This window comes from Neolamprologus brichardi, chromosome 16 (genome assembly GCF_056152115.1).
Source record: "Neolamprologus brichardi isolate AB-2024 chromosome 16, ASM5615211v1, whole genome shotgun sequence".
In the NCBI taxonomy this organism is placed as follows: Eukaryota; Metazoa; Chordata; class Actinopteri; order Cichliformes; family Cichlidae; genus Neolamprologus; species Neolamprologus brichardi.
Window position 1 is genome coordinate 6143694 of NC_142119.1, and position 22588 is coordinate 6166281.

The 22588-nt window shown below is 41.0% G+C and overlaps 1 protein-coding gene across 2 annotated transcripts in view; it reads right to left on the bottom strand.

Annotated features, from left to right (window-relative positions):
- ramp1 (receptor activity modifying protein 1) overlaps positions 1-22588 on the bottom strand; it is a 75210-nt gene that overhangs the window by 1820 nt on the left and 50802 nt on the right. The window lies entirely within an intron of this gene.

Genomic DNA, 22588 nt, shown 5'->3' on the forward strand with positions numbered 1-22588 from the left:
CCTGTCAGAAGCTGGTTTGGGGAACATCTTTACAGGTGCGGCTTGTGTTAGAGCAGAAAAATATGACTGATCTTTTTTTTCTTACATTTCGAAAAATAGAAAGCACAGGCTAACATCTTTAAATGTTCCTGTCTACTTCTATCACTTTAGCATGTAATAAAATATAAAAACAACCGCTTACTGTATTTAGTCTCGGGAGTCAGGTCTCCTGTAGTTACTTCATTCATGTGTCTTTGTGCTTCTTGTTTAATTATTGCACTTCCTGTTTTACTTTGAAAGTAGCATTTAGTTTAGCTTCCCTTGTTTCATCTTCTGTGATTTGGTTCAGCTGTGTGTGAGACGCTGTCCAGTGTCAGTCTGTTCTTCTTGTTTTATTTATACTTCTCAGTTTCCCTTTTTGTGTTTTGCCTTTTACCATCAGCCACAATAAACAGCTCTCTTTTAATGCTCCACCTGCTCCACCTTTGACCCCTCAGCGCTGTGAAAAAGCCAAACTCTGTGGCATTATCTCATAAAGTAACATTTTCCACTCATATATGAACCAAACCATAATATTTGTGTTTGCACATTTAGCCAACATAAGCATTCACCCACAGTCCCGTTTCAGGCCACCTTCCACTGTATTCTCCTTTTAGCTCTGTCTTTTCGCCGCCTCCTGAGGGAAACATGCGGCAGCTTACTATTCCACTTTGTTCACTAACTAGTCGCTCACTGTTATTGCCATTTCATGGGCGGGTAGCGTGCAGCAACTTTATCTGAGGATTTTGCTGAAAACAGCTGTCGGCTGCGGAAGAAATTTGGTTAATGAGACCTCTGAGACTAAACTAAAAGAGTAAGGTTGCAGACCATAAAACAAGAAAGAGGCTTACAGCTCTGCGGGGAATTAATGAGAATTAAGTTAGATGATGATTTTCTGTGGATGGATTGCTACTTCTAATCAGCGTGTCAAGTACTGAATATGTGCTCTCTGTTTTTAACGTGTTAGTTTAATGTTGAAGCGCTTTTGACGATGCAGCCCCAACACGAGGTCTTATTTGTGGAAGGTTTGCAGATGCAAACAGCTCAGGGCAGCTTGGCACGGCACCAGCACTACAAAGCACTGTGTGCTGCTGTAGGTAGCAAGTTCACTTTTTCTGGGTGTGTACCTCCTTCCTCGACTGTTTCCTTGAAGTCCTGCAAATCATTTGCAGCAGAGATAAAAAAACAAAAGAACATTGGTCCTGCTGCTGGCCTAATGAGCACTGGGGTTTTAGGGGATGCTTATGAGTCACTGAGCGAAAGAAAGCACAACAGAGTCGAGGCAGGCGCAGCGCACACACAGAGATGGAGGTGGTTACCAGTTCACCCCGCGTCGCTGAGGTTAGCGTCAAATTAAGGCTGACAGTATGGAGCGTGTGTGTTTGCATGTACGCGCTTCAGCAGGCTGCTAAATGCAGCTCTCGGTGTAATTTCTGTTAGGCACCATTTCATTTGATCATAAAATCTTATGCAACAGAGAAAAGAGTGATTCAGCCTGTGTGTCAGGAGGCCATTTGGCTGCTATACACGCTGCACTTTGAAAGTAAATGGTATACTATTTCAGTTTCAGCACTATCTAAACTCGGCATACAGGTTGTGACATTTCAAACTGCTCTAATAGGGTAAGTGCAAGGTAAGTTTTGCAAGGTGCTTTGAACGCATTTATGCTTCTATTGCAGATTAAATGTTTTCCAACTCAAAAGGAAGAAAAGACAGAATGGGCTAAGAAGCACAGAAAAACATGGTGCAGTCAGGAGCAGTCTACAAAATCAGATTGTCTGATGACTGAAGCCAATGTGGGCATGACCCCAAGGTAGTGTTTGCTTTGCATGTTTGCCTTACGACTGAAAGATCTCTGGTTCAGTTCAAAGAGGAGACACAAACTCCTTGGGGGGGCAAGGGAGCCTCTCTGTTTTCTTGTAGGACTGACCAAAACTGCAGTTCCCTAGATGACCACTTGAGGCTGACTACAAAGTTAAAGTCTGTGATGTCAAAGTTAAAATATCTCCATGTCCCCTTTAATCACAACTATACATATTAACATGGGCAACTTTCTCTCAATATATATTACTTTTGTGCAATATCTGTAAAAAACTGTCTCAGAGTGACGCTGAAAAACTAGTTCATGCATTTATTACTTCCAGGCTGGACAACTGTAATTCATTATTATCAGGATGTCCTAAAAACTCCCTGAAAAGCCTTCAGCTAATCCAAAATGCTGCAGCAAGAGTACTGACAGGGACTAGAAAGAGAGAGCAGATTTCTCCTGTTTTGGCTTCCCTTCATTGGCTTCCTGTTAAATCCAGAATTGAATTCAAAATCCTGCTCCTCACATACAAGGTCTTAAATAATCAGGCCCCATCTTATCTTAATGACCTTGTAGTACCATATCACCCTATTAGAGCACTTCGCTCTCGCTCTGCAGGCCTACTTGTTGTTCCTAGAGTATTTAAAAGTAGAATGGGAGGGAGAGCCTTCAGTTTTCAGGCCCCTCTTCTGTGGAACCAGCTTCCAGTTTGGATTCAGGAGACAGACACTATCTCTACTTTTAAGATTAGGCTTCAAACTTTCCTTTATGCTAAAGCATATAGTTAGGGCTGGACCAGGTGACCCTGAATCCTCCCTTATAGGCTGCCGGGGGACTCCCATGATGCACTGTTTCTCCTGCACTCACTGTGTATTTATCCACCTCTCTGCATTTAACCATTAGTAAATATTAATCCCTGTCTCTCTTCCACAACCTGCCTTTATCCTGTTTTCCTTCTCTCACCCTAACCGGTCGCAGCAGATGGCCGCCCCTCCCTGAGCCTGGTTCTGCTGGAGGTTTCTTCCTGTCAAAAGGGAGTTTTTCCTTCGCGCTGTCACCAAAGTGCTTGCTCACAGGGGCTGTTCGATTCTGTATTTTTGTGGGATCTTTACAGTATAAAGTGCCTTAAGGCAACTGCTGCTATATAAATAAAACTGAATTTAGCTGAACTGAACTACTCACCTGTGTCTCAGGTGTTGATCATTCTCAATGTGATTATATAGCAAACATTATGGATTACCTTTTGGTTCATTGTAATAATAGTCAGTCCAAGAAGTATTGTGAGTTTCTTTCCTTTCAGTGACTGAAACTTTTGTATTTTCCTTAAACATTAACACTAGTTAGCGGGCTCCTAACCCAGCTTGCTTTTACTTTCCCTCTAACCTTTTTTGGTAAATTTTGGTGACCAACCCTGGTCTGCTTTAAATAAAGCTTATGTGTGAGTTCAACATGGAAGATGTGCAATCTCTCATCTTTCTGCTTCCTTGGTGTTCAGCTGCTAATCTTTTCTTTACATCACTTTTCATGCCCACTTTCTGCGAGCTAATCAGCCTGTGTGCTTTAACTCTCAGTGCACCTCCATTAGTCTGTACCTCCTCCTCATCTCCACCTCACCTGCTCACTCAGAGCTCCACCCAAGCCTCCATCTTCATCTTCACCACCACTGCTGGGATTCTGTTCTGCTGGGTCATCAGAGTGTAATTAGCAAGTAGCCTAATTTAATTCTCAATAAATCATATTCAGTTACTAAACTGTATTCTTAAGAGCTCTGGATTAAGAGTAGTCTAAGTACGGAGACACAGAGTTGAGGGCCTCTCATCCCGGTCCTTTCTTACAGTGACACATTTAAGTTCAACCCAGAAACATAAGCTCCAAAATATGCATATAAGAGTTTTGTTTTCAACACAGAGCTTAACCAATGTGAGGGTATCGAGTTTACTCAGAAAATTAAGAAACGCAAAAATAGTCCGCTTCCTCGAATTCAATTTTCCATTTCAGCATATATCCCAGGACTGAGAGGAGAAGGTTTACAGAGATGGTTTGCCTCATTTAAACAAATAATTAAGATAGCTTCATGCAAGGCTTGCTATTGCAAACAGCAACAAAGCCTCTCGCTCTTGCTGCTATTTAAAAACCGCTTTACAATTGTCAGTAATCACATGCTAAGCTTGTACAGGCGGCATTTTTCTTTAAAGGTTAAAGTATTCTCTGAAGTCAAACGTGGGGAGGTGGATAAAAGAGAGAACTGAGTTCAGAAAAGGTTGTCACGTTTTATTTGTTGTTGTCTAAGACAAACAGATGATGAGACCGGAGCTTTAGTCGACATGCCTATCAGCAAAAACTGAATTCGTTAATATTGTCATTTAGTTTCTGTAACAACAAATTTCAAACACGGGTTTCCGAGGCAGAGAAATCAGCTCATGTACGTTATCGACAACCTTTGATTCTTTGTGACGCCTCGAGCACGCGCACCCTCCGCAGCACTGCCACAAGCACAATCCCGCAGATACGACTTTGCTTCCTTTGCCAAACGTTATGCAACTTTTTATCCTCCCTACACATCGGTAAGGGGTTTATGTGGAACACAAACGAAGCACTGCACATCTAGATATTTCACTTTGATCCGCGCTGTGTAGGTGTTGGTGTGTTGGTGTATAAAACAAGCCAGTTGTTTAGTTCATCAGCATAAATTAAAGTATGCATGGTCAAACCTCAAGTGTTTTTTAAATTCATTTGATCCATTTGGATCCCCAGAATGTGTGAGACAGAGAGAGACAGACGATGTGTCCAATCTCACTCATAACAAAAGGGTGTGAGATTGGAAAAATATGTCGAAATGTACAATAATTTCACAGCTTGTGCTTATGTAACCTGCTTCGGTATGCAGAATCGTATTCTCTGAAACATCCCGTCACGACCATCTGTGAACCACATGCAGGGAAAGGTGGAGAAAAGGCGAAGGACACAAGATGCAGACAGGGTCAGGCTTTTAAACCATGAGGGCGGCTGAATTAGACACGACTCTGCTGTTTCAACTAGTTTGATCCGCTGACAGAAGAGCAGTGTGAATAAATAAAACCAAAGATGATGAATAAGTAAAAATAACACACAGAGACGCTGCTCCGGTGACTTGCTGGCTCAAAACTGGTCCTTTATTCTGCTGACTGGAATACGAGGAGTCAGGCTGGCAAAATGTCCAGGTATGGCATCAGATTGATGGGGCGTTTATGAAAAAATAATGGCGCACTGCACGCTTGTATTTTGTGAGAGACTCTGCTGTCATGTTGAGTTATTCACAGTAACTGGAACAACAAACATTGTTATCTCGACCATGGAAGTCGTGCTGTCAGTGGAAAATTAATTATTAGCTGAGGAGACTTGTTGGTGGTGCAGATCTAGATGGATTATTAAAAACGAAATAGTGACAAAATAATGACACACAATCCAGGGAAAACCTCCCCTCAGTCTCACAGCGTGAGGTAAGGGGAGGGGTGATGCTTCCTGCAGACACGCTATTTTATCCTCTGCTGAATTTCTTTTTTTTTTATCTCAAACTGAAAATGTCACTTGGGAAATCCAGTTAAAGTAAAAAATATACCCTTGGTTTCCTGTATAATGTTGCACTCCCCATGACCTCCGAGTTATATTATATTTAGGAGTAGTTTATATTTAGTGGCATTAAACCACTCTATGAAATTACAATCAGAGTGGCGAGCGTCCCTGGAGTCCCACTGCTGTTAGTTCAGGTCGACTGTAACCACGCATGAAACAAATGCAGCTCCGTTTTTCATGTCTGAAGCGAGTCCGGCCGGCAGTAGGTGTGTCGGCACGGCGGGGAGAAAAAATAACTGAATCTGGCTAAACCTTGGCTGCAAATCAACTTGCTTCTCATCACCGAGCCACATGATGAATGGGTCGGCCAATCAAATCTGTAGAAAAACACTTCCCTGGTATTACTTTGTAATGGGAATGCCATATTCTTCCTGCTTAAATTGCAATCTTCACGACAAAAGATATAGCCTAATAACTGCTGAAGAAAATATTATGAAACCCTGTGCAGTGTTCAGCCCTTAAACTATAACAGGAAGTATCAGCCCACACCGCTGCAGCTGTATTAAAACGATGACACATCTCTCATGTGAAAGTCGACTCCTCACGAACAATTTTATAAACTCTAAAGAAAGCTGAATGCAGCTTTCTCACCACTGCAGGATTTGGGACATTTGTCTTAATGCTTGATGCTCCTCCTGATGCAACTCCAGAGGGATTTTGTCTCCTGGGAATGAACTGAGGATCAGTCACTTGTCAAAACCACTGCACTAAGAAATCATACATTTTTTTAGCACTAAATTATCCAAACATGATCAATGGACACTTTGTTGCTATGCAGCATATCTAAAAAGCCAATCAGACGGCAGCAACTCAGTGCATTTATGTGTGTAGGCATGGTGAAGATCAGAATAGGAAAGAAGGTGATTTAATGAGCAGCAGACCAGTTGCCACTCCTGTCAGCGAGGATCTGGAAACTGAGGCTGCAGTTTGGACCTGCTCACCTAAATCGGACATCACAGGTTTGGAAACATGTTTCTTGGTCTGATTCTGATGGTAGGATCATAATTTGGTGTAAACAGCATGAATGGATCCATCCAGCAGATGTTCAGGCTGTTGGTGTTGGTGTAATAGTGTGGGCAATCTTTTCTTGGCACTCTTTGGGCCTCTTAGTACCAACTGAGCATCATTCAGACTCCACCTCCTGATGGCTGCTTCCAGCAGGACGACGCACCAAGTCACAAAGCTAAAATCAACACAAACTACTTGAACGTTGAGTTCACTGCACTCAAATGGGCTCCACAGTCACCAGATCCCAATCCATTCGAGGCCCTTTGGGATGCGGTGGATAAAGAGATTTGCATTGTGGGCGTGCAGCTGACGAATCTGCAAAATCTCTGAACCATGTGCCACAAAGAATTAATGCAGTTCTAAAGGGAAAACAGTGAACCTAATAAAGTGGCTGGTGATTCAAATAAGACACCGTTCTGACTCCTGCCCTTATACATCCCTTGCTAATCTCTCTTAATTATGAAAGTATTCAGATGTCGCTTGTGGGCAAAGATGTTAATAAAGTCAAGAATGAGTTTATCTCTGATCATCAGAGTCAGGCTGTCACTACGTTTTTAATTATTTATATTCAGGGAGTGTTTATCATCTGTTTCACTTCCATTTTGTGGAGACGAGTTAGTCGACCGGCAGAGATGCCGTTGTGTTGTGAGGAGATCAAACAAAAAGAGCACGCTGCTGTAACAGTCTTGATCAACAGCGCCACGGTCACATCGGATAAGATATAAGAGATCCCTTGAAGAAAAACTGGGATGACAAGCATCAAAGAGCTACAGCTGAAGCTGAGGACGGGGAAATTAAAGGTTTTACACGCAGATACAAATCTATGAGGATGTCAAACTGTATAATCTCATGAAAGGACTCAGCTGTCAACCAGAAAAACCTCCTCATCACTCACGCTCATTGTTGAAAATATCCCTGCTATGAATTGTTGGAGATATTATCTCAGCGAAAAACGGAAGAAATCCATCCAAACCAAAGAAATCCAAAGAAAACAAGTCAAACACTCTACAAGGACATCTGACAAAATGTCCTACTTTTTCTTCCTACTTTGTTATTTTGTGGACCTCCAGCGTCTTTTTTCCTCCTCTGTGTGTAATTTCTTTCCCTCTCAAGAGGAAAAGTGCTAAATATTTAGCAACGTTTAAAAGGTGTGCTTTGTTCTGGTAGTGCAGTGTTTTCTGTTGCTTTTGGCACCTGAAATACGCACATGCCGTCACATGGTTTCTCCCTCAGATCATATATGTTTTTCACTTTTCTTTTCTCTCACCCGTCGCATACATTTCAAATCAAACATCATATCATGGGGTGAACAGATGGAGCTTTGAGTGAGTGAGGATGTTTATTTTTGACGTGTGTGTCTGTGTGCGTTTGTGTGTAGATAGAATCGCTGCATTTGTGTTTGTACTTGTGTATGTTTTCTGCTCAAGTATAAATTTACTCTGTCAGCTCTGTTTGCGTGAAAGTCTGTGAGTTAACATTTGCACGCGTGCGCGTGTGTGTAGTATGTTTATAAACGTTTGTGGGGACCAAACGTTGGACGTTTACTACACTTGTGGGGACCAACAGCTGTTATGAGGACAAAATCCCCGTCCTCACGAGTGTAAAGGCATTTATGTGACTCCAAATGTGTTTTTAGTGTCAGGGTTACAGTTACGTTATGGTTAGGGTAAGGGTCAGGGTTAGGAATGAATCTTTGATGGTTTGGGTAAGCGGCTATGGAAAGCAATATGTCAATGAGATGTCCCTTCAAGGATATAAATACACACATGTGTGTGTGCAGAGGTTCAGACATCACTGCTGGATTTGGACACATAAACAAAGTCAGATGCTACGAAGTGCTCATTGCACTCTGTGAAGTCAAGACACAAAAACCCAAAGAATTATTGCAAACAAGCATGAAACCTGCCGATGGTGCATGTGTTCATACACAGCTTACGCCTCAGGTCCAGTTCAACACTGCATTATAGTGAAGTTAAGCTAAAACACACACATGCAGTATAACCTGGGATTAAAGTGGATGTTTGGGATTGTTTGCTTTTTCAGTGGCAGTTACTGTAAGTCCCGCGTTGCACACAGCTCACCAGACATCATCAAACACAGTTTTGTGCAGTTTGAACCCCAAAAATATAAAAAGCTAATCAAAGCTTCAGTTACTGCATTTTTAAAGGATTTTTGTGTAACAGTTCACAGACTGGACATTTAACCCTTTAAAGGCTGAAATATGATCTATAATTATATTTTAAATCTACAAAGTAAACGTCAGCTGATTGCAGCCTGTACACAAAGAGATAAATCTACTAAAGCGCACAACAAAAATGATGTGTTTAGTGAACCTTCTGACAAGTTTTTAAAATAATATTAATTTGCAAATATGAGTTTAATTTGTATTGCTGATAAATGTACTGTGCAATTATTTAGGTTTTGCACCGTAGGTCAGGGTCAATTTAAGCAGATGATGTTCTTTTCTAACGTGTGCTAAATTCCACCTTTTCATTTGCTACGACTTTGGACAGAAGCCAAAACGGGCCACATAACATCTGCCTACATGCAGAATATTCCAGAAAGTATTTGGTTAAATCCACAAAGTAAACGTCAGCTGATCGCAGTAACAAATCTACTAAAGCTCACAACAAAAATGATGACGTGAGTGAGTCATTTTCTTACTCTACACTGCTGTGTCGTCCTTCGGGGTTCCCCCATCTGCCGAGTGCTGCTGAAAATCCTGAATATATCGATATGAAACAGGTTGGGATGGAGAGACACAAGTTGAGAAACAAGATAAATTATATGTATATATATATATATATATAATTAATACTCTGCACCACTTCCAGATTCTGTCTTTGTAAAGTTCCATATGTGTGCTCACTCATATGGATTTAATCCACTCAGAGGCTTTTTTTCAGCTAAATAAACCTGCAGCCATTGTTCACATGTTATACATTTGCCGTTGGGTTTAGTTTCCGGCAACGTTGCCTAATAAGTAGTCTTGTGATGGGAGGAAGTGTCGGAGTGAACACAAAGTGTCAGAAGTCAAATTGGTATTCCAAGCTGAGAGAAGATTTCTCGACACTGAATCAAGACTAGATTGAAGGTTTCTAGGAGGGCAGTGCATGGCGCTAACACGCCTTTGCTCAAACGAGATTTGCTGTAATCAAAGCACGTTCAGGCAGGTCAAAACTGAGCACACTGTTAGAAGATCAATACATCAGGCGTTGTTCACAGCAAGATAGAAAGTAACTTCACCACAGGTGCAGAATTTATAAAACACACACAAAAAAAAGGAAAACAAAAGTCAATCAGCAAAAGATCTGTGAGGAGACGGTCGTTTGGTTTGATGTGAGTCTCCGTAAAGAAGGATTCTTACTGAAATCAGATCATATCTCAAAACTCTGAAAGAACTACTTATATAAACTAAATAAGCTCAAGGTGACTATCAGATTTCCGTCTTATGGAGGCACTTTTTGTAAGATGATGCTGGGATTACAAATCTCAAGTACATGCTATCATTAAATCAATTTGTAATTACACATATTTACTAGTGAGTATGGAAAGAACTTGAAAATATGTTACTTTGTTCCTTTGAATAATAGTCTGCAATAGACTGGTGTCTACTCCAGGTGGGTCCAGCCTCCTGTGACCAGCAATCCATCCATTTTATTGTCATAAACTTCTAGATGTCCACATAAAGGTGTGTAGTGATGGTTTATCTTCAGGGAAAGATCGGTGTATTGCATTAGGGCCCAGTGCTTCCTCCAGCTTCCTTGCTGTGGATCTACAATTTCACTTTTCCACTTCTGTCACTCACATTTGCCTAAACCCACATGTGGCCGGCGCCACTATGAAATGTGAAAACTATGGAGCATAACAAGCTGACTCTTACAGTCCATAGCTCACAGTGAAAAAATGCAATACTATGCTTGAGAGCACGCTGTAACGTATTTGCAGTAATGACACACATAGAGGTGAAGACTTCCTGTCATATAACTGCAATCTGATTTCTTTTTTACCTGCTTTTGTCGCAGGAGCAACAAAGGTAACAGCAGGTGACCACAGTGAGTACATCAAAGCTTTTCTCCTTATAATGAGGCACAAACTTGTAAACGCAGACGTGTTATTTATGATACCGTTAGAACGCAGATGAAAAACGTGGCAAATTAATCGATTCACTGTATAAACAGGCATGGTGTGTTTGTGTTTGCTTATCTGAAAAGATAGTGTATCACTGAACAGTGCTATAACAACAGAACAGAGAGAATGAGAAGCAACGGTGCACAACAGCGGGAGGAAAATATTCTCATCCTTAATTCCTTTCCAGCTTCAGCAGAAACCCGGTGGGACCAGTGAATCGTCAAAGTGAATGTTTGCAGTATTGATGTGAAGGCACAGAACAAGAAGAAGGCTCAATTAAAGCAGAAAACACCTTTTGTTGTGGGCTCCTCTAAGGGCTTCTATATATACACATTAATAGCTTACACTATATTGGCATCTGCAAACAGTGCAGTCCTAAGAACTCCTGAAATTACATTTCGAACTAAGCGAAGAAAAAGATTATAAAGATGCTGACTTAGAGCAACAATGGGAGAGAAAATGAAATTCTACGTGTTTTTGTTTTCCCGCATTGCAAAGATTTCTTCTTCTCACAGCAGGATTTCTTTCTTCTTTTTTACAGTGCGGATATGATGTGGTTTGATCTCCAGACTTTTTTTTCTTTATGGAAAATAAATCCGAGCTTAACAAAATGCAACTGGAGTTTTCTTCCTAAATTACAGTCTGCATAAATGATGCTACTGACAGGCTGCTTCCTGTTCTGTCTGTTTGTGTCCAGCTATCACATATCAAGCTAATGCGAATGAAAAACCACCCTTACTGAGGCAAGTATTCGAATCATCGTCCTAATGCTATTAAAGATTTATTGCATAACAGCTGCAGCCATGCAGCAACGCAGCCACTGCTGGACGTTATCCAGTCATTAGAGTTATGAAAACATAAGCAATCCATTTCTAATCACCAAGTAATCAGCTGTTTAATCACACAGGTCCACAGAGAGCGAACTTCAGTAAGCTTTCCACACTACTGAGCTCACTAGATTTATCTGGCCCGGGTTTGTGCATAAACCAATATGAGCTCAGCTCACCCACAAAAGGGTTTTTAAATTATTACAGACGGCTTACGGACATGCATGACTGACTGACCAAAATATCCTCTAACAAAAACACAGGTGGAAAAGTCTCGCAGAATCACAGATGATGTTATTTTCAAACGTGTGCAGTCTGAAAATGTATTTAAGGACAAAGGCAGAAAACATCATATCATTCTTTATATTCTAACACTTTACTTGTGTCCAGCTGGATGCTGAGTTCAAATAATGGCTTTTTCACCTGACAAACAGGTAACTGTAGCTGAAATGACACACATCAAATTATTTATGTCTGTGAAGGTTCTCAGTCATCCAGGTCATTGTAATCTAAGGAGCTTGCAAAGAAAAGCGTCTGGACTTCTTTAAGTTGCTTGAAGACGTTTCACCTCTCATCCGAGAAGCTTCTTCAGTTCTAAGGTCAAATGGTGGAGAGTCCCAGATTTAAACCTAGTGGGATTTGACCTTAGAACTGAAGAAGCTTCTCGGATGAGAGGTGAAACGTCTTCAAGTAACTTAAAGAAGTCCAGATGCTTTTCTTTGCAAGCTCCTTTGACATCAAATTATTTAGTAATTTTTAAAAAGGTGTTTCAACCCAGCAACTACACCCAAAGGCCATGTTTGATTCTTATAACATATTTCTGTTTACAATTATATATTAACATCTCCATCTGGAATGGCTTAAAATGAAGTTTCTTTCATTTGGGATCATTAGCTGTGTCGGTACAGAGAAATTAGCTCCAGCAATCCAAATATTGGCAAGAAAATTTTAATTGAGTGAAGAAAACCAAAGTAACGACAAGCCGTTATTTCTAGTGCGTAGCAAACAAAGTCCAGAAAAACCTTCACAATAACACAAATGTGGTAGTGGAGAAGTTGATCAAAGCCCCAGAAACCAGTCGTTAAGGGAAGATCAGAGATTTTATGAAATACTGCTGCTAAGAACCAGCGGTGATGGAGACTGATAGGAATAGGAGAACTGCATGAGCCAAGAAAGAGAAAAACTGCCGGCACAATGCACTTTGCTCTCATGGTTTTTGTTTTGAGAGCTGTTTGTGCAGAGAACATCAACATACGATATCTGCACGCATGGTTCCCAACGTGGGGGAGAGCCCTTCATCAGCATATGTGTCCTGTTAGACTGTCTGACAGGCCAATGCCAAGTGTGCAAAGCTGCTATCATCCTCTGAAGGATCTAGAACACAGTTTCTCATTGTTTCTGGTGCGGTTTTCTTTAATGAACAAACAGAAACAAAAAGAAATCCCATTTTCCATCACTAGTATCATTTTACACAGCATTTAAAAACCGAATCATGTGATATATCATGCTGTAAAAGTAAAAATGAATACCTGTAATGAAAGCATGAATCCAGGCTATAATGATTTCTAATGTATCACCAGAATTGGCCTTTTGGGATTCTTTAAATCAGTTCACCTTTGAGGATTTCTAATTATTTCCTTTTCACAGCAAATCAAGACTAAAACAGAGCAAAGCTTAAGAGGATTTCAGAGTGTTTATGGACTAAAGCTGGAGAAGTGTGTCTGTGCATGTGTCGGGAGCTAGAATAAGCTACTTCCATAATAAGCGCAGTAATGTAATAATGTGCTACAATTAGCTGACTAACCCAACAGACGGCGTAGATAGATGAGCAGACACAGCCTCAGTGTCTTGTGCTACTGAGGCTGGCAGATGGACTGACTAAAGCAAAAGCGTATCTAATAGACCCCATAAATATTTATAGGCACGCAATTATCTCGAGTTGTTGGTATTTTCAGAGGAAAAGATGCACTCAACAAAACTAAACTTCTCAGGATGTTTCGGACTCTGCTTCTTATATCTGGTCACTGATTACACGTTAGTGGGACTTAATTCACAAACACTGGCATGTTTTATGTCAGCAGTGCCTGAAAGAACCACTTTAAATGTCTTTACATGTTTACAGCAAATAAAGGGATATTAGGCTTTCAATTAGAGAGGAAAGACGTGGTTAGAACTGCGAAGCATTTAATTGAACTTTTCCATGATGTAACCTAGTCCTCACTGAAAGCTGCTACACAAGGAACATAGGAAGGAGTCTGAGTCAGCAAACTGGCTCAGGCTTGGCAGTTACATCGATTGAAAAATTGCTAGCATTAGCAGGAAACTGTGGTGACTTTCCAGTGTGAATGTGAGGATGAGTGTGTGATTTCTTCTTGTAAAGGTTTAAAGGGTTTTAAAGTGGAAGCATATATTAAAACTTTCAAGCTAGTGTAAATTCATGTTTAGATACTACCTTCGAGGTTTTGCTTTTTCATTAAATGTATGTTTTTTTCTTTTTAAACATGATTAGAATTCAGTTTATTACTCATTTTATCACAAAACATACACAAAATCCTAAATGCAGGATCTGGGACGCAGACTGCTAAATAAAACTCTAAATGAAAGTACAAACTGCAAAGCAAAAAAAATCCAAAGTGACAGGTAGGGATGGGTACCGGTATCCGGTGCCATGATGGCACCGGTTCTGACATAAACGGTAGTAACCAGACCGAAAAGCAGCGCACATTTCGGTGCTTTATTTTCCTGAGCTGTGATACACTTTCGATTCTAGCCAATCATTTTACGTTTCCGAGGATAGTAGGCGGGTCCAGGTACGTACGTTCTTTTAGAGCAGAGCTACAGATTAAAAATGCCCAAGGTGAAGCGGTCAAAAGTCTGGCTGTACTTCACAGCAAAATATGCAAACTCAGCAGCCTGCAACAAGTGCTTTAAGCTGACACTGTCAACGGAGGTAACACCTCAAATCTGATGAAACACCTGGCGACGCATAGCGTTTTTTAAAAAGCCGAGAAATGCACCGTATTTGATAGCTTGCTGTGAGACCTCACACCGAGCACATCTACTGCGGGTGGGTTGCCTGTTATCGGACCCGGAGTTAGCAACATCCCCCAAAAACCCGAAGAGGAGAGTCCTGGCCCCTAGCCCTGCCAGTGTAGCAGAAATGATGATGGATGATGATGGCAGCAGCAGCCGTTCTTCTCTGCGTGAGTAGCTTAATGTTGTTCGTGTGTAATTTACGTTGAGTAGGCTAACCACGTTATTACATTAATGCATGTAAGGTGAACTAGCAAACATCATCATAGCTACATGCGGCTGTCTTCTTGTTTGATGGCAGATACTCCCTTCACCCTGGCCAAAAAGGCTGAAATGACCAAAGAAAAAGTGGAAAACAGCTAAACATGAGAGGTTTTTGGACAAAGTTTGTGTTCTCCATTCTTTAAGCACCGGTTTGAGCACCGTTTAAGCACCCGCACTGTTTCAAAAGTACCGGTTTGGCACCGGTATCGGATAAAACCTAAACGATACCCATCCCTAGTGACAGGTGTACATGGATGAAAAAAATCTTGGAAAATTAACATACACTGTGACAAAGATAGAGGGAAGGACTATTTATACACATGGGAAAAATACATGTATAAATATTTATACACATTGTTTTTTCCCCACCTGTCTCCACTTCCCGATGAGGTGAGGTGATGAAAAATACTCAGCAAAAGCAAGGATGCAAACAATAGTGTCAAACACAGGGAAGGAATTAAAACAATGCAAAACACCAGAGACAGAAACTTTCAAAATAAAACAGGAACTAAGCTGCAGGAACAAACTACACTGATCCAAAGGAATGCTGGGCAAACTAAACATAAAGGACAAGCTGCATAAAGAGTAACTAGAAGTCAAATAAAAGCTGAAACAAAAACCAACTGGGGTCACACTTATTATTTGGATTGATGCTTTTATGGCATTTCTCTACGCTTGCTGAGTGTACAAAGAGCTTTCTGCTACAAATTTCATATATACAACATTTATTTACCTTTACTGTGAAGCACTTTGTCTAAAATCCGCGCGAAAACATGCAGATGAAACAATCAAACCACTGACCTTCTAATGAGCAGGTGACTCTAGTACAGATTGTGTTTTTGAGCAACTATTACTGATTTTAATTTCATCACATTATCACTGGAAAAATTCACAACTGCCACGAATTACTTTATGGCCAGTATGGGGCTTGAACCCACAACCGTTTTAGTAGTAATAGTTGCATAGCTTCTTCAGCACTTTATTCTATTTAAATAGTTGTAGTCAATCATAAACTGAATCACTGTTTAACATATTTGGTTTGCTTATGTCGCCCAGTCCCAACTAAACATAGCACCATATAGTATGGAACTAGCTCAGTAATGTCTGCTGCTCAAAGCAAAACCAGATGAGTGGGTAAAACAGTGACTTCTGGTGTAGACAGGAGGATACATTTTTCTTCTTTAAAAACTTACACAGCAGTTTGGCTTAAAGTGCTAAGTTACATTTAAGCCTTCAGGCTAGTCTTAACGCAATGATAAGTGTCTGTTTTGGCTGAAAATACAGTTTAACTGTGAAAGTGAGACACGCGGATAATGAATTGTGGTCTGTGTAAGCAGTGACGTTCAAGAGTTTACCAGCCTCCCTAAAACCAAACCTTCATCATGCTTTACTTGACAAGGCCTGGAGGCTACACTGTGATTCCTTGATTCCTAGCTGAAGGAAATGAAAGCGCTCATGGTACTTGCAGATGGATTCATAGATGCGCAGTTTAAAAAAACAAGGGTGAGATCAAAGACGGCCCTTCATATGTTGATTTAGATTAAGAGATAAAAACAGACTGCAGACGACAGATTAGGAACATAATTGCATGAATTTCCTCTGCCTTAATACTGCAGGTTGATCATAAACAACATGTTCTGTGTTTTCTACACAGAAAAGAAATATGCTAATCTGTCCTCCTCGTGTAACAGCACAGGCGCATACTTTGTCTTACATCTCAGCAAGCTCGTAAACAAACACATGATGTCTGCCTCAGGTTGTGATTAATTAACCCTCCCTGCTCAGCTGTCACTCAAACCCATTTACTGTGCTCGCACTTAGACACTTAAACACACTCATATTTTTTAATTTACCGCCAAAAGGCCTTTAAACGGTTCCTTCATTTGGTTTTGGACTGAGAAAAATGAACAGCTAATGCTAAGAAGGATGCTTGCATTCAGCAACCAGCATTCTAGAAAACCTGTTATGGCACTCAGATGTCCATCCATCCATCCATCCATTCATCCATCCATCCATTCGCTTCCGCTTATCCTTTTCAGGGTCGCGGGGGGCGCTATCCCAGCTGTCATAGGGCGAGAGGCGGGGTACACCCTGGACATGTCGCCAGTCTGTCGCAGGGCCAACACACAGGGACAGACAACCATTCGCACTCACATTCATTCGCACATTCACACCTAGTGACAATCTGGATTATCCAATTAACCTATCCCCACAAGCTGCATGTCTTTGGACTGTTGGACCGGAAGGTCGCCGGTTCGATCCCCGGGCTCCCTGTCCTGGTCGTTGTGTCCTTGGGCAAGACACTTTACCCTACCGCCTACTGGTGTTGGCCAGAGGCACTCAGATGTCATTTATGAAAAAATGATTACAGTGTTTATACTGAGAAAGTGTGATGTGGATAGACATATACAGCTTCTAACAACACAATCTTGTCGTTAGTGTCTACATTTAGTTGTTACATTTCTTATATTGTTGTAAAATTTCCAAAAGGACAAATAAACGTAAATTGCTTAAACTGTGTTGTAAAATCACTCTGGTCTTTGGATTAAAACACTTCTGTCATGCCTGCTGAGAAGATCAATGCCAAGTTATAGATGTTTAATAAAGAGTCGTCTGCCTTGTGACATTAAACAGCTCTTCTGTTTTCACTTGAGTAATTTATAACAATCCTATTATCATCGTAGTAACACGTCATTCTGATTAAATTGTTTAGGACGTGACAGACCAAACTCCACTAAATGGCTCTTTGGTGTGAAATACACAGAGTATAATCTGTAGCTTACAGTCCAGCCTTTACAGGTGAAGACCTCGTAGCTGCACATCTCCTCTGTGTAGGCAGTGACCGATGTCATGTGTATTATTAAGGGGTCTTTGGTACTCTGACCTCACAGAGGCTCCGGGGCTCTAACAGCTACGAGAACTTTAGCGAGAGCTTTCACAGCTGAATGAGATGGAAGTGAAATATGAAAAATAACAGAATAAACCTTCGTGGCTCAGACTGGGCAGCAGTGTGGGATCATTTGAGCACATCTGGCTTTAAAGAGTTATCAGAGCAAACACTTACAAGTAGTGTGAGCTGCTTTCTCGTAGAGCATCTGTGAACAGCTGTTTTAGTTCTCCCGCCAGGAAGTGAAATACTCACCACTTGCATGTTGGATCATCGTGACCTTAAACTGGAGTTTAATTTTAGGGAGGAAGAAAAAGTTGCAGGAAGCAAAGTCTGGCAATTGAAAGATAAAGTTGTGACCAACATAAGCTGCCCTCGTGCGACAGCATGAGCTACAATCCAGGTGGCTGATACAGCACAACTGTGCGACCCTGAGGGGACGAATCCACTGTGCATACTGTCATGAATGCTGTCAAAAACAGCTGTTTGGTCTCTGGATGAAAGCCAGCTCTCATCGTCAGTGACGATCCTCAACATCAGTGTTTTGATCCGTGGTGAAATTACAGATGCTGACATGTAGGTGGTCAGGATGAGACTTCCATGGAGGGGTCTAAAAATAGCAGCTCTGCTGGAAGCAGTTCCGTGGCACACCGAGAGATGACCTCAAAGAGGCGAAATTTGAATCGGTTCTCAGTTTTTACAGATGCTGAGCCTTTTGATCGCAGCTCATATGATGGGACTGGTTCTGCTCTGCTGTAAGTGTTTTCTGTGGAGACACAACAAGCAGCTCCAGCAGGGCCACAGGCTGAATAATTATGAAACGCTGTCATATCTTTAATTTGATTTTTGTGCAAGGGTTAATGAGAGAAAGAACAATGACATGTGTAGTTTCCTTTATCAGATCATTCCATATAATAATCAGAATGATTTGCATTTTTTTGCAGTTGTTTATAGCATTTAGAGAATCTTTTAGTGGCTACATTTTTAAAGTGGTGTCATCAAAGTGTTTGAAAATGGAAAAAACTGAACATGTGGTGACACGTTATCATTTGTGTCCTCCGCTGGATGTCTGTCTTTCCATCAGCCTCCCATCTGCAATCGTGGACGTGTCATTTTGTTTTCCATCTGCTAAGTGTCTCATTCATACCTGAGTGCTGGCAGGCCAAATGATTCATTTCATCAGCATTCTGCTTTTCAGTTTGCCACACAACCACCATGACAGCGAAATGCACAAAACCACAGCAGGGCATCACGTAGCACAATAAATTGATTAGTTTCAATTAAAGATCCCACTGTTGATAAACTGATGGTGCCGCTGACACAAAACGCATTGTTGTTTTTGCATCTTCCTGTTGTCGTTCTGGATGTACAAATAAGCATCAGTGTCTCTTCCTCTGCCTCTGAGGAACCAGGTTGCCTACTTTCCTTTTCCACTTCTTTGTTTTATGCAAGCTGTAATTCTTTGGGGGCAAAGAGGCGTTACAGTTTTTTTGTTTGTGTTTTTAACTTTCAGCAGTGATGAGATGATTGTGTTCTTTTTTCTGTCCTCGCGCAGCGATGCCGAAAGTGTCTAAACAAGCTCGACAGCGAATGTTAAATGGACTCACTGAGCCACACGTCCTGCACTTAACATTTAAACGTCATTACTGTGCACTGGCTCGACGCTCACATTTGACCTCGTGAATTTCACTCGTGAAACTTGAGCTATAGATTCGATTAAACACGGTGAGCAGATCCAAATTATGAGGCTACATTTAAACTGCTGCACATGAATGCAGCACAGGCCCTGACGTACGCTGTGAGAGATTAGACAACTCTAGCAAAAGAAATCAATTATCAGAGTGTTGCAGAACGAACGTCTGCACAGTGAAAGAAAGAGAGGAGTGTGTGTGCACGCTGGGGGCTATGCTAAGCTACACTGAGCACAGCAATGCATCAATGTGTCACGATTAGCTGACGAACCCAAGAAACACAGCAGATGGATGGTAGGAAGAAAAAGAATATTAATGATGCTAAACATTAACAGCATTAATTCAAAAACTGTACGATTTGCCAGCATGAAGATAAAACTTGTAGTTTTATCTCTAGTACACGGGAAAATCTCGTGAAATGCATGCAGAAGGTTTATCTGAACGCTACGATGCTGGAGGGGAAAAAAAAGTAAAGGTCACATCATGCGAGCGCCTCAGATATTTCAATTATCTCCTTCCTTCTTGCAAAGGCTGCAAAAGCATTTTCTTGCTGGTTGGCTGTGTGGCAGTGTTGTTACCGTCACTCTCACTGAATCAAACCGGCTCCTGTGGAAAATACGCTTATTTAAGCACACCTCCCTTTAAAATTTAAAATGATCACACGGTGACGGCTGCATCTCACACACCGCAGACCGATCAGGAATGCAAAGATGTGACTGGATTTTCTGCTGATGAGCTTTACAGCAGCTCGTTGATTAGTGCCGTCACCTGCGAGTCAAACTCATATCGGTGCAATGGATCGTGCAATGCACCTGTTTCCTCCACCAGCCTCAAAATGTCTCTAATTTATGGTGTGTTATGGAGCAATGATGCGGTATCTGCGCAGGGCGTCACTCTGGACGAGACGGGGGACGTTACAGCACACTCTCTCGACAGGGGAACAAATAGTGCTGTGACACAAAAATAGCTGCATGAGGGACTCGGGGATACCAAATGTAGTTGAGATGTTACTTAACCAAAAGAGGACGTGCAATATAGCATTAGCAACTTTGTAGAGGGAAATAATACAGCAGAGGGGAAAAGGGATGATAGGGAGCAACGGAAAACACATTAAAATATGGAGCAGAAGGGATTGTGGAAGCAGGGGAATGAAGGAAATAGAAAAACATTTGACTGTAGTTATGAGGGATAAAAAAGGAAAGAAGCTGTTCCCCTTCCCAGCAGATGAAAGAGGAGACAGCTGTAAAGATAAAATAAAGATGAAATACTGTATTTAATTTAATTTATGCCGTAATGCAGAAAAAGATGGGCATGCAAAGTCAGTTAGGCAGCCTTTGAGCCTTTTTTTCCTGTGCTAAAGCTTCAGACATCTAATAGAAGTATTATGAGGAAAATACGCAGAGGCATTTAATAATGTATGCTGCAGTGAACATAAGGACAGTGTTAAGTATTCGATGTGGTGGGAGCCGCGTATAAACCCCAGCTGATGTGATAGTTGTAAGTGACAGCAGAGGACAGAAGTGAGACAAGATAGCTGAGGAACGTTACTACTTTTAACAGCTGAGGCACACTGAGCGGTAGGAAGAAGCCCCATGCAACTGCCCCTACACACACACACACACACACACACACACATCTACACACACACATCTACACACAGACAAAATGTCATTGGAACTGAATTAGAACTCTCTAGAGGAATCTTTGCCCGAACGCAGCACTTCCTCGAAGGGGAGCGACTGTCCTGATATTTGACCTTTCTTACTCAGCTGGACCGTTTTTGACATTTCGGTCCATCAATCCCTTTTTTTCCTTTTTCCTTTCTTGCTTTTCCTGCTTCCTGTTTTGTTTAAGACCAAAAAATATATATAAATTATGGAGAAATTAACTACTACATACATTTGATAAAACCTTTTTTTATTTGGGATTTACAAAGTTGTCCAGTATTTGTACAGAAGCGTCGATGAACTGATAAATTGCACGTGTGGAAGTAACCTTTGAAGTGTATTTCTTGTAGAGCAGCAAGATGAGGATGTTTAAATGAGCTCAGATAGTCTACTAAACACATCATGGTTCTCGAGTATGTGGAACAAGGTCTAAAGATTAAAGAAATAAGGTTATTTTTTAACTTAAATTAAATGCTGACATGATATAACACATAAATCATTACTGGCAAATAAACCCTCCGTTTACCCTTGAAGGACACGACAAAGCAAACCTTTTGAAAAACAGAAGATAATTAGATGCTTTTTATCTGGTTTTTAAGTCTCCCTGAGATCTTTGATAATACACGCACTTAAAGCCTACGGTTTAATGACTTCAACATCCAGATAAATTTTACCAAATTTATTGCTAGGACCTTGGAAAGCAGTGATATCACTAAAAAGACCCTGCAGAAGGGTTAAACTAACATTTATCTGAATATATAAACATACAGCACTGCATATAAGTCACCACGCATTTCTCTAAACTTTGCTAGAAAAGTGGCCAATAGGTGCAGTGATTTATTGAAACATTTGCAAACACGTGGAATATAAGATCAGTAAATATTTGCTGTGACCACTTTTATACTTTTTATATGTCCAAAACTCCTTCAGAAATCCTGGAGAACTATTACTAAGACCATCAATCAGAAGAAAGTCTGGCTCCTTGGAAGCGAAATCTAATAAAATGAGGGATTTTTCAAGACGTTTGCACAGTACTGAACATATTCCTGGATGTGTTTAGTTTATTATTTTAATAAAAAACTACTTACAGCGTCCTGGCACAGACCTCTCACTACATGTCGTGCAAGTGCAAATGCAGCATCAGACACGTACTCAAATATTATTTGAGATCTAATTGTTTAAAAAGTTTTTCCGTTGTTAAAGTAAATTCTATTTCTAAGATGCCAGGTCTCAGCAATTACTCAGTGTTATCACAGGTACAGACAGATGAAGGGATGAAAATAGAGTTTATTTGTGCAAAGTAAGGTCAGACCTGATGGAGACAGCTGACCGTTTTAAATACAAACATGTTCTTAAAACACAGTCAGGTGGGAGGTGTGTGTGTGTGTGTGTGTGTGGGGGGGGGGGGGGCATTTATGTGATTACTTAATTGTAATTTATGTTCTCAAATTGTAAAAGCAAATCTGAAAAGCTGTGATGATGCTGCCGTTTTTTGCAGCGAGCACAAAGATAATATTTGCTCACGCACAAAAAGATCTGTGTTTATGCCAGAGGCGTGCTGCTTCTGTTCAGACTGTTTCTCTCAATCCCTTCTACTCCCCTTTTTCCAACTCACTGTCTTTCTCTGTAGTCTCTCACTCAGT